Source organism: Peromyscus leucopus, chromosome 5 (assembly GCF_004664715.2).
Source record: "Peromyscus leucopus breed LL Stock chromosome 5, UCI_PerLeu_2.1, whole genome shotgun sequence".
NCBI lineage: Eukaryota > Metazoa > Chordata > Mammalia > Rodentia > Cricetidae > Peromyscus > Peromyscus leucopus.
This window is the reverse complement of record NC_051067.1, coordinates 42,923,021-42,935,651: the sequence shown is the minus strand read 5'-3', so window position 1 is coordinate 42,935,651 and position 12,631 is coordinate 42,923,021.

Sequence of the window (12,631 nt, the reverse complement as noted above, 5' to 3'; positions counted from 1 at the left end):
TTAGTGCTCCTGGGTTCCCAGTATTCATACATTAGAGGTCTACTTTCCCTCAGAAGAATAGAGCATGAGGAGATGAGAATCAGGTACTTATCTCTGATCCAGAAGGTGTCTATATAAGGATATTCATCTAGGTCCTTAGTCTCAGAGTATCTATTTGGCACCTACATAATAACTCCTGCCATGTTGGTCTCAGTAGTCTGTCAAAAACTAAGAGATTTTGTCGAAAATATTTGATGGCCTTTATTTATTTTTACATGCTAAATAAAGGTGGTTTAATTGGAATATGTTAGCCAGTGTGCTTGGGGTGAATTAGATACTGCGTGGCAGAAATTTCAAACTCTTCTTCCTCTTCAACAATCATATAGTACAGTGGCAAAGTTTCTACAGTAGTTCCAGGAAGTGCAAACAAACTACACAAACACACTCAAGGAGAGCAGGTGTGAATGGTTCTTAGCTGCCGAATTCTCCTTGCCAGACCCTTTAAATACAAATTGCCATTTTCAAAAAGGTTCATACCACAAATGATTTTTTTTCTGAAGAGTATTTTCAATATAGTCATAATGAAAGCAAGAAAGAAAACGTGGAGAGTTAGCATGGTAAAGGAAGAAGCTCAGGCTGGCACCTACAGCCTATTCACCACAGAGTTGGCCAAAACCACAATGTTGAGGTCACAGCAAAGTGGACGGAAGCTCTAATTTTACCAGCAGTAAGATGCAAGTATCTCCATCTGAGGAAGAGAGACGGGGGAAAGGTAGGAAAGGGAAACGGAAAGTGTGGCATTATTATAGTGGCTAATTTGTCATTGCAATTAAAGTTAAGGTCACACTTCCCTTTGCAACAAGAGAAGACCCAAAGCAGCATGACCAAGAAAGCTTTGTTTGCAAAGAACTTTTCCAAGATACTGTTTTTCTCCTGGAAAATGTGGTTTATCTAATTGGTGACTGAGGAAAACCATCTTTTTAAACTTCCCACTCAGTGAGTCACCCTGGGGTGTGTCTGCCTTGCAGCATCCTGTGAGATCCAGTAATCTCAAGTGGCATGACCAACACAGTCCCAAAACTCCTGCGTCAAGCGGAGCTACGGGTGCTGGGAAACCAGAGCGAGCCGGTTGTCTAAACAGAGTGGTTAGCAAAATTACATGTTGTGAAACGGGGCTCCGTCCTTTAAAGGATCATTACCTATTTTTAAAAGAACCTGTCCAATGGTTCCTCTTGATGCCCAGATGTGGACAGTTGGTAAAGGCCAGGTGACCGTTTCCTTTGAAGGGTGAGCACAGCAACTATCTTATGGTTTCTCCCTTTTCACCTTGAGAATTTTCCCATGCCATTGCCAGTTTGAATAAATGGAAATGAAATGGTAAACTTGGGTAAGTTCTTCTTTGAATGTAATTTGAGACACTGACAAAACATCTTAAGAACTGAGCCAGCCAGACAAGGGAACATCAAACACTGGGGAAAGAGATGAAGACCAGTCTGAGGCCTTAGTATCAAACCAGAAACTTGCCATAGGCAATAATGATACATTCTTGACTGCTAAGCATTTGTAGTCAGTAGAAAGTTAGATTTCAAGTGTATAAAAGCAGGATACACATGATAGGTCATGGAAAATAGAATGAGGACACTAGGTTTCCCAAAAGATGAGGATGTGTAACTAGGCAACTGAAGGGTATTAAAGAAAAGAAACAAAAAGGCAAAGTGGTTGGAAATAATGTCAGCCATCTTTACTTTAAATTAGTCTATCTTCTTTGTTGTATATAGTCCGGGGTAGACACACTTCTAGATAAGAAGATACAAAGGTCACTGGGCACCTTCTGGGTTCTTTAAAGTTTGTCTCATCAAACATCCAGTTTGTTCCTTTTTTCATAGAGACTACAAAACAACCCAACATGCAGACTCCCTAGCTGTCGGTCTAAAGTCCATGAGCTCCCATGAGCTCAGGTCAGCTGTCTCTGTGGGTTTCCCCATCATGATCTGGACACCCCTCCTGCTTATATAATCCCTCTTCCCTCTCTTCAGCTGGACTCCCGGAGCTCAGCCTGGTGCTTGGCTGTGGATCTCTGCATCTGTTCCCATCAGTTACTGGACGAAGGTTCATGTTTGTCTTTCTGGGTCTGGGTTACCTCACTCAGGATGATTTTTTTCTAGTTCCATCCATTTGCCTGCAAGTTTCATGAGATCATTGTTTTTGTTTGTTTTGTTTTGTTTTTGTTACCTCTGAATAATACTCCGTTGTGTAAATGTACCACATTTTCTTTATCCATTCTTCAGTTGAGGGGCATCTAGGTTGTTTCCAAGTTCTGGCTATTATAAATAATGCTGCTATGAACTAGGCCCTCTGCGTGTGGGTGACAGTTGTGTAGCTTGGTCTGTTTGTGAGGCCCCTCGCAGCGGGACCAAGATCTGTCCCTGGCACATGAGCTGGCTTTTTAGAGCCCATTCCTTATGGTGGGATGCCTTGCTCAGCCTTGATGCAGTAGAAAGGAACTTCGTCCTGCTTCAACTTGATATGCCATTCTTCGTTGACTCCCATGGGAGGCTGTACCCTTTCTGAGGAGTGGATGGGGATAGAAAAGAGGTAGGGGGACAGAACAGGAGGAGAGGAGGGAGGGGAAACTGTTGTTGGTAAGTAAAATAAACAAAATGCAAATTTCATCCTAGATTGGAAAGATCTTACTCAAATCTTTAAGAATGAATGAGTAACATCAATTAGGGTCTTAAGAATGAACAAGACACTAGGTAGGTTACCAAATATATAAACAGCACATAGGTAGGGCTGCTTAGGTCTGTGTGGGAATTGTATTTTGGCAAGTAAAGAGATTTACTTTGGGTTGTTTTTTTTTTTTGTTTGTTTTGTTTTTTTGTTTTCTTGGTTTTTTTTGCTTCCCTTATACAAATATACTAAGGACCAACATGTGGTAACCTCCAAGCTATATAAAGCTAGAGAAATAGATCAGTTTTATTCAGACAAAGGAGACAAAATGGGAACCAGTCTCACTGGTGGGATGAGTTAAATAAGATTAGCACAATGTGAGGTTCCTGGGAAGTACATTAAGGTAAATAAACTATTTGTCTTAGACCATTTAGGGTAGAGTTCTGGGCACACTGGGTGTTAAGAATAATCACCATATCAGACTCATAAGGGCTTTTAGAGGTCTAGGCCTGGGATGTTCATACATTTCCTGTTTTTGTCTGTTTATTAAGACTGCTCATTGGCAACAGTATGTGCTCCTCTGCTTACTCTCCAAGAGGTCTCATAATTGCATCCTCCACCTCACAAGGGTCATCTTTGTGACAGAGGAAGGAAAATCACTGCATATGGCCCTATGAAGTTCCTTTACTCCTAATTGGCTTTTGAAATAAAAATGGAGAGCCAGACAGTCATTAGACTAGATGAACACTTTATACCAGCTGTTACACCTCTTCTTAATAATTCCTAAAGGCACAGTTACTGTCACTTCTGATGCTCTGGTTTTCTGTAAGGATGGTGTGTACTACTGTCTGCAGTGTAACTGGGACAAAACTGAATAAAAACAAATGGTTGGCTACCAAGATCACACAGCTGGAAAAGGTGCTTGCTGCTAACCCTTCCTCATCCCAAGGACTCACATGGTAGATGGAGAGAACCAATTCTTGAATGTATATTCACGAGTTTTCCTGTCCTGACCCATCCACTCTCTGTCCCAGCAGCTGCTCCCAAATTACCACACAGAGACTTAATATTATTTATAAATGCATGGCCAATAGCTCAGGTATGTTACTAGCTAATTCTTACATTTAAATTAACCCATATTTCCATTTATGCTTTGTCACATATCTCATGGCTTGTTATCTCATTTTCTACATGTCCTGCTTGCTCAATGTCTGGCTGGTGTTTCCTCTGACTCTACCCTTCCTCATCCCATCACTCTCTGTTTGGCTTTCCCACCTAACTTTATCCTGCGCAGCTATTGGCTAGTGGGTTTGTTTATTAAACCAATCATAGTGACATATATCCACACATGTAAAGGAATATTCCACAGTATAAATGCTGTCCTATGAAGTCATATGCACGTCATAGTAGCCATAGGCACAGGCTGTACATACACTCATGGGTAGACAATAAATAAATAAGTATAAGAATAATAAAAATGAAAGGTTATGACAATGAGTTTAGATAGTATATAAACAAAGGATAGTAGTTAAGTAACAAAACAATAAAGGTATGTAGTTATGGTGAGAATCACACATCATCATGTGAATGGCTGAAATCTGCTCTGAATTATCCTTCTTGTTAGATACATCCCAAGCTAGTCAGAAGTAAATGTTAGCATCAAAATAGTAAACTCCAAAGGACCCAATCAAATGAGCATGCTAGTTAGTTGTTATTGTAAACGTGACAGACATTAGAGTTACCTGAGAAGAGGAAACCAAACTTCACTTTAAGAATTCCCTTGAACAGACTGGCCATGGCCATGTCTGTGAGAAAGAATATTGATTGATGACTGATGTGGGAGGGTTCAGCCACTGTGAGTGGTAACATTTCTGAGCAGGTAGACTCGAGTTGTGTAAAAAGCTACCTGAGCATGAGCCAAAGAGCAAACCAGCAGGCAACTCTTTTCCATGGTTTCTGTTCCAGGCATTTCTGTTCTAGGTCCTTGCTTTGAGTTCCTGCCCTGACTTCCCTCACTGACTGTTATCTGGAGTACAAGATGAAACCTCCACAGGTTGCTATTCATCACAGTGTTTATCACAGCAACAGAAAGCAAGCTAGGGCAATGAGCAATGCTGAAAATTGATACTTCACTATAGATGCCTTCTCTACAAATAAGCATGCATGTTTCTTAAAGAGAACTAAAAGTTCATGATAACTGCCCTAATTATTCAGTGCTCTATAATAGGAGGATGGTAGTAGGAATACCTACTTTGGTCCTGAGACCTGGACAAGCTTTAGAAGGTAGACTTTTCTCTTCTGTAGTTCCATGTTATTGTCTCTGTGTATTTCCCATGGAATCTGTTTAAAGATGTATACTTAACAGAACTGTATTTTGCATATCTCCTGTGTATCCCAGTGACCTGAATCAGCTCACAGAAATCACAAACATTCAGTGGTGTCATACAGACACAACCATTTAGACTACAAATCACTAAAACAGATAAAGGCCTTTGCTGCCTGTATCCCAAGTGTTAGAAATGTTCCCATCAATTTCAAGCCTAATGGAAGAGATTGGATGGGAAGAAAATGAGACAAAGACAGAACTATTTACTCCAATGATAGCATCTCTAGCAAACAATAAGTCACAAAGTCATTCCCTGACTTTGATACAGCCCTTGCCTCACTGGAATTGTTCTCTGGAGCTCTCCCATGCCAGGCAGGGTTTAGAGTGTGTCATTCAGAAAGCCTCAAGTAGATGGTGGTACTAAAGGGTGGCTGATGCCAGCTTGTTGACCTGAGACAATCCCTAAAAGTCTCTGGTTAGTGTCAACAAGACACACAGGAAGAGCCTAAGTACATGAAGCCTAGGACGATTGAACTGTGCTTCCACTTCGGTCATCACAGCTGATCATCGTGATCTATGACTGTTACTGTGATGTCTCTTAGATGATAGAGAAAAGAAAATTACACCGTTGCTAATAAGCAGTGAGGAAAAAACCAAAGAACCAAGAAACATAAGTTTTCTCAGGCCTGAGCCTCTGGAGAGCCCTTTAAAGTCTATAATGTGGTAGGGAGTCTATCAACCTAAAAGACAGAATGACAACAGTGAACTCTGCAGAAAATGTCAGAGCAAGAAGGTGGGAACAGGAAATCATGTAAACTTGTAGCTGTGTCTGAAAGACTACCAGATAGTAGAAATTGTGATGGAGGTTTTTTTGGGGAAAAAAAGGGGGGGCTGTCAAGTAGCTGACATAATGAGCAGATTAAGACTGACTGCATGCTTTTGTTTTGTACCTATTTGTTTTGGTAGTACTATGGATTGAGCTTGGAGACTCATGCATACTAGAGAAATACTCCACAGAAAGACATGGTGGCTGATGCCAGCTTGTTGATCTGAGACAGTCCCTAGAAATCTATGGTTAGTGTCATCAAAACCCATGGGAAGAGCCTGAGTGTATGAAGCCTTGGACAATAGAATGTGGTGTTCCCACCTCACCCATCACAGCTGATCATCATGATCTGTGACTGCTATACCCTTGGCCTTCTTTCACATATTTTAACTCCAGAATAGACTTAGGGTTTTCACTTGTTGGTTAATTCACATTTAGATTCTAGAAGTTCATTAAAACTGACATCCCATTGTGACTATCAGTGTGCAGCTTTTATGGCTTCTGTGCCTGCTAGCTGTGATTCCTTCACATCTACTGGCCATGGACTCTTCATCACTGTGAAGATGAAACATCCCTAAGGACCAACTTCTGTTCCTGCCACTACATTATTACAGAGGAACTCTGCTCTCCTTTAAGCAAATTCTCTGAGCTCGAACAGTCTTTTTGAAATATGTGAGGATCTCAGGACCCTCTGGAATTCAGCAAATGTGTTTTTACATTACAGAGGAGAGTGGGAGGTCCCTGTGTGCTGAGACCAAATTGTAGCCATGCTGATCCTGTAATGATGCTTGGATTTCCATGTTATGGACACTCCCCAGACCCTATTGGGAGCGTGAATAGGAAGGTCCTCATATTTTTGGAACCTCATTGGAATCATGACTCACTGTAATTAGTTCTCATGGTAGACCATTGTAGAATGTCTGAGAGCAGCTGAATGACTTTAAACATGGGGTGTTAGGCAAAGGAAAAAAAACTTGAGAAGCATTATCAGTAGTTTGGCAGATCATGCAATCTTTGCATTAGGAGCACTTGGCTCAAAATCATCAATTATTTGCCACTGAATATTGAATAAGTGACTTATGTTCTTTCTCAGATTTCTGTTAGGCTAACATCTGCCTCAAAAAAATCTGCAGGATTTAATGGACTGAAAAGCCTCTTTTAGTTTAGAGTCAGTGACCTCCAACTAGCTTGGGTCAGCTGTCTCTGTGGGTTTCCCCATCATGACCTTGACCCCTTTGCTCATATAATCCCTCCTCCCTCTCTTTGACTGGACTCCAGGAGCTCCATCCAGTGCTTAGCTGTGGATCTCTGCATCTGCTTCCATCAGTTACTGGATGAAGGTTCTATGATGACAATTAGGGTAGTCATCGATCTGATTAAAGGGGAAGGCCAGTTCAGGGACCCTCTCCACTATTGCTTGGAGTCTTAACTGGGTTCATCCTTATGGGTTCCTGAGAATTTCCCTAGCACCAGGTTTCTCCCTAACCCCAGAATGGCTCCCTCTTTCAAGATAACTCTTCCTGTCTGTCCCTTCCCCAACTGAACCATCCCATTCCCTCATGTTCCATGCTCCCAATTTGTTCAGGAGAGCTTATCCATTTCCCATTCCTAGGGGGATCCATTCATGTCTCTCATAGGGTACTCCTTGTTACCTAGCTTCTCTGGGGTTATGGATTATAGCCTGGTTATCCTTTGTTTTATGTCTAATATCCACTGACTCTGGACTGACAGCTGGGGAACCTACATGGGACCGAACTAGGCCCTCTGAATGTGGGTGACAGTTATGTGGCTTTGGCAGTATGTGGGGCCACTGGCAGTGGGACCAGGATTTATCTCTAGTGCATGAACTGGCTTTTTGGAGCCCATTCCTTGTGGAGAGATACCTTGCTCAGCCTCCATACAGGGGAGAGTGGGTTGGTCCTGCCTCAACATGATATGCCAGACTTTGTTGACTCCCTGTGGGAGGCCTTATCCTCTCTGAGGAGTGGATGGGGAGTAAGGTGGAGGTAAGGTGAGGGGTGAGTGGGAGGAGGGAAGGGATGGGGAAGTATGGTTGGTATGTAAAATGGGAAAAAAATCTTTTAAATAAAAAAAGAAAAGCCTCTTTTAATAGTAATACTGCATTCTTTCTTAAAAGTCAGGAGGCTTTCATATCTAACATTTTGTATTTTGTCACTACGATGCTGGCAGAAATTTCCATTATCTAGTAGACTTGGGTCAGAGCCGGAATTGCTGAGGCTAACAAGGCCTGCTGTGTAAGGACAAGGGACTGCTTGGACTGGGATCTGCAAGTTATGGGGGATGCTTTTAGTTTAGCCCCAAGTTAAAGAGTAAAATGCTAAAACATTGATAGGTCAAGTCCAAGTTACCAAAACCACCTCGGGTTTAAAGCTGCTATACTGTTTTCTATAATGTCTAATAATTCTTAAAAGAAAACCAATGATGATGAAATAGTGGCCATCTTTCATCAGTGTGCTACAGAAGGACTTTCAGCTTCAGCCTCCTCAACTCTGAATCAAAGGCACTAAATTCCTGATAGTTCCTTACTGCCTAGTAGAATTGAAGAGCGCAGACAGATCTCCAGTTGTATGAGTGGGCACCAGGAATCCTCTTCCCAGAGGAAACTAAGGAAGCATGGAGTTCAGAAATTGTTTAAATTAAGAACATAAGGAAAATCCTGTTTTGAATGAAACCATTTCTATACATTAACTTACTGATTTTTACTTTACCACCCCAGCTGTGTTCATCTCATTTCCCAGCAACTACCACAGTAGCGAGATGCACTGTGGCATGCAGCTGAAGAGAACTTTCTACAGGGATTTAGTTTCGATAGTTTGTCTTGGCTGATAGACTAGATCCTTGAGGCTTCTGTCTATTGAACTGCTCTTAGCATCTGCTATAATATATCCAATTTTTTAGTCAGAGACTGGAATTTGATCATTCAATACTTACTGTAGAGTGGTGAGGGCAGGCAGTAGGAAATGACAAGATATATGACAATTTTATCTTTAGGAACTTTCTGAATAAATAATGACAATTATAAATAATATTAATGATAAATGTCAATCAAGCTAAATGTAGAGAACATTGAGTTCTGTATAGCTTTGTCAAAGTTAAAGTCTGGAAACGTATTTGCAGCAATTAAAACTTTTGTAAGTTTGGCCATTATTTTATTCTGCAGTGATATAATGTTTATTTCAGTTGGCTATTAATGTTTTAAAAACCAACATGCACATAAAGTTAGTATCTACTCTTTGTAAAAGTTATTTTATACTGTTCTAATAAAATTAGTAAAATTAGTTCATTTTAATTACAATATTAATATTGCTACCAAAGATACTTTAACTTCAAAATGCTTTATTTACATTGCAAGTTAATTTAAACATGACAGTTCCACTCTGTGTTCAGTGTTGCAGCAATTCCCCTATACCACACAGAACAAAAGAATGTTCTCCTTTGGGAGGCTGAGACAATATCTGAGGATTTATTTTTGGTCTGGGGATGCAGTACACCAGTAAACAGTTTCCACAGCATAGGGAAGCCTTGGGAACAAAACATAGCATGGTAAAAACTTAAAAAATAAAAAAAATTATCCTTAATTTAATGACAAATTTTAAAAAGGGTAATTTTACATAGAGACCATGTTATTCAAAACAAGGCTGTTAGGATTTGTGCACGTCTGTTAGAACAAAAGGCTTGGAAGTTTTGCAATATTTGGCTTTAATTATTTTGCTCAAATTTTTAAATGGCTAGTTCTGCTTTTATTCACAGTAAGAAAATTCCCTGAATCATGTTTTCTTCATGGCAATTGGACAATAAGTATATTTTGTTATGAATTATTGGTACATTCAAATATCTAACATATTTTACAAGTAATATTTACCAGAAGTACTCCCATTAGCACAATACAGAGTGAGTTCAGATGTCTCCCAGTGGTTTCCAAAAACTATTCCGTTACAGGTCCAGAAGCCTCAGGGGTTCTCTATGCTAGAATCTAGACTGGAAGGTTATTAAACAGCAAGCACAGGTGCTGCATACTGGCTTAGTAATAACACCTCTCCTTGCAGAGTCATTGAGTTATCTGCACTGAACACTATCTTTGATGGTTTAATGATAGGGCGTGCAGTCCTTTTGGAGGGTTGGACCAAGGTGCCCCGTGGCAGGTGGGGCAGACACACCATGCAGATGAGACTGCAGGTGATGTGGCAGGTTGCAAAAATTCACACCCCAGGCACAGCATCCACATGGAAAGGGTTTATTATAATAAAGAGAAGGAGAAAGGGGGAGAAGAGAGGAAAAGAGGGAAAGATGAAGAATGAGAAACAGAGAGAAAGAGGGCAAAAACAAATATGTCAAATATATTTTTTCCTAATGTTTACATCAAAACATCTTTAAGCCCAAAACAACACTTATCATTTCTAGCTTGACCAAATATCAAGCCAAGTACATCCTGTCTTTACAAAACTAAAAGGTGATTGACATTGGCACACATTTTCAAGAACAACAATATTGTTCAAAACATGTTTACAGAAATGGGGGAGATCTGCCTCCGATCCTGTCAGCGCTAAATCAGAACAGCTCCCAGGGTCTGAAATGACAGCTGGTACCCCCAGATACCTGAGAAGCATCAGCTCCCAAAGAATTTTAGGAGAAGATATTTGAGAAAAAAAATGGGGTTTCCAGGAATAATCACATCTGTCCAATGCATAATTGACAAAATGACACTAAAACCACCAACAGAATCACCAGTCATTATAAGAGAGTATGCAGGCCAAGTGGTCCCAGTAATATTCTGCACTGTCCCCAAAGTCCACTGGTCCTTGCCTAGTGAGACTGTCCCCATGGGCTTTTGCCTTATCTGGAGACCCAGTGGATAAGCATTCATATACCGGTCTGAAACTAGGCTACATGGCTCCCAACTCAAAACCAAGTCTAAAACGATATCTCTACTACTGGCAGATGTGTTGTGACCTATGAAACTTTTTTCCTAACGATAAACAGTAATGAAGGCTTGAGTTGCTGGATAGAAAGCATGTTTTGTCTCTGGGAGTCCAATCAGTGAGAAAGAGGAGGGATTGTATGAGTGAGAATTTTTGAGACCATGATTGGAAAAAGCACAGGGACAAATAGCCAAACTAGTGGAAACACATGAACTATGAACCAATAGCTAAGGAGCTCCCCTGGAACTGGATCAGGCCCTCTGGATAAGTGAGACATTTGATTAGCTTGATCTGTTTGGGAGGTCCCCAGGCAGTGGGACCGAGACCTGTCCTTAGTGCATGAGCTGACTGTTTGGAGCCTGGGGCCTATGCAGGGACACTTTGCTCAACCTAGGTGAAGGGAGGAGGGGACTGGACCTGCCTAGACTGAATCTACCAGGCTGAGCTGAATCCCCAGGGGAGTCCTTGCCCTGAAGGAGATGGGAATGGGCCGTGGACTGGGGGGAGGGGGAGGAGGGAAGACAGGGGAATCCATGGCTGATATGTAAAATTAAATTAAATTATAAAATAAAAAAATTAAAAACAAAAAAAGAAAGCATGTTTTGTTCTTCATTCGATTTTATCAGAATTGAATAAAATTTTGTCAGAATTAAATGCTATCACTTTGATAAAAATTAACTGTTGACACTCAAAATTCTAATGTTCCCTTCAGCCTTGTTCTTGTATTTCCAGGAGCTTAGGAAGTGTACTCCCCAGATAACCTTGGCAATGGTTTGAATGTGTTCACCATTTCATCTGGAAGAGGCACTTTCACAAGATGTAGAAAGCAGAAGTAAAAGCCAATTCAGCGACAGAGGATGTGTGGGTCATTTCGTGTTTGTGTGCATTCTCCCTCCTGGATGCCATGATAGAGCTGTGAGATCTATGGCACATTTCCAAAGGAGACTAATTAATTCAAAGCCTAAATCCTGTAATCCAAATCCTTGTAAGGAGTGACTTTGCTACCCCAGTTTTTCAGTGGTTTCAGAAAGGCCTAACTCTAGCCTAGAGAGTTTCCTCTTTTTAACATTAAATTCTAAATACAAGTGGAAGTGGAAAATACATCTGTACTGAGAGAGTCAGTGCCAGAGAAATAACCGTCTCAAAAGATAGATTGAGCTAAGATGGCAGAAGCCAGCAGAAAGAGAGAAATTAGCATCTACAATGATCAAGAGCAGTTGGGAGGGCGAACAATGAGAGTTCTGATAGAGGCCACTTGTGTGCTTCCATATGTCTAGAAATATTTGCCAGGAACCAAGCAAGTCAACTAATATAAAAATAATTCACTGTCTAACCAGGAAATTATGGTTAATGAATTTCCTGATACACAGAACTTACTAGCAGATAGCAGATCCAAAACTGCTTAGGAAACGTTTTCCTGAACGATGGAGTCTGGCTTTATTGGAAACCCCACTGTCACATAGAACCAGAGAATCCAAGATCTGGTTTTTGTCACCACTTGCTTTTCTGAAGTCAAGACATTGTGTTATGTGGCTATTTTCCCTAAACATTCCATCCAGGAGGGACAAGCTTTAAAGAGCCCAGGAGCTCCTGAAATTGAGGAGGGTGTGAAGTTTAGAAAGTTCCACGGTCATGCCCAAGGTCATAAAAGCATAAGTAATGGGGGAAAGGAGGCTGCTCAGTAGCGCTAACCACAAGTTGTCCATGGGCACTCAAGTGAAACAGCTTCCCTGCACTGTCACCCATGCTGAGGTGAGACTCCACGGTGTCATAGCTGCCTCAGAGTCACCCATGCTGTAAGCGACCACTGTAAAGTCACTGCTTCACTTAGCAGGACTTGGGCAGACTCATTTATCTGTTGTCAGTGCCTTCTCTGTGGAATAGAGAGAA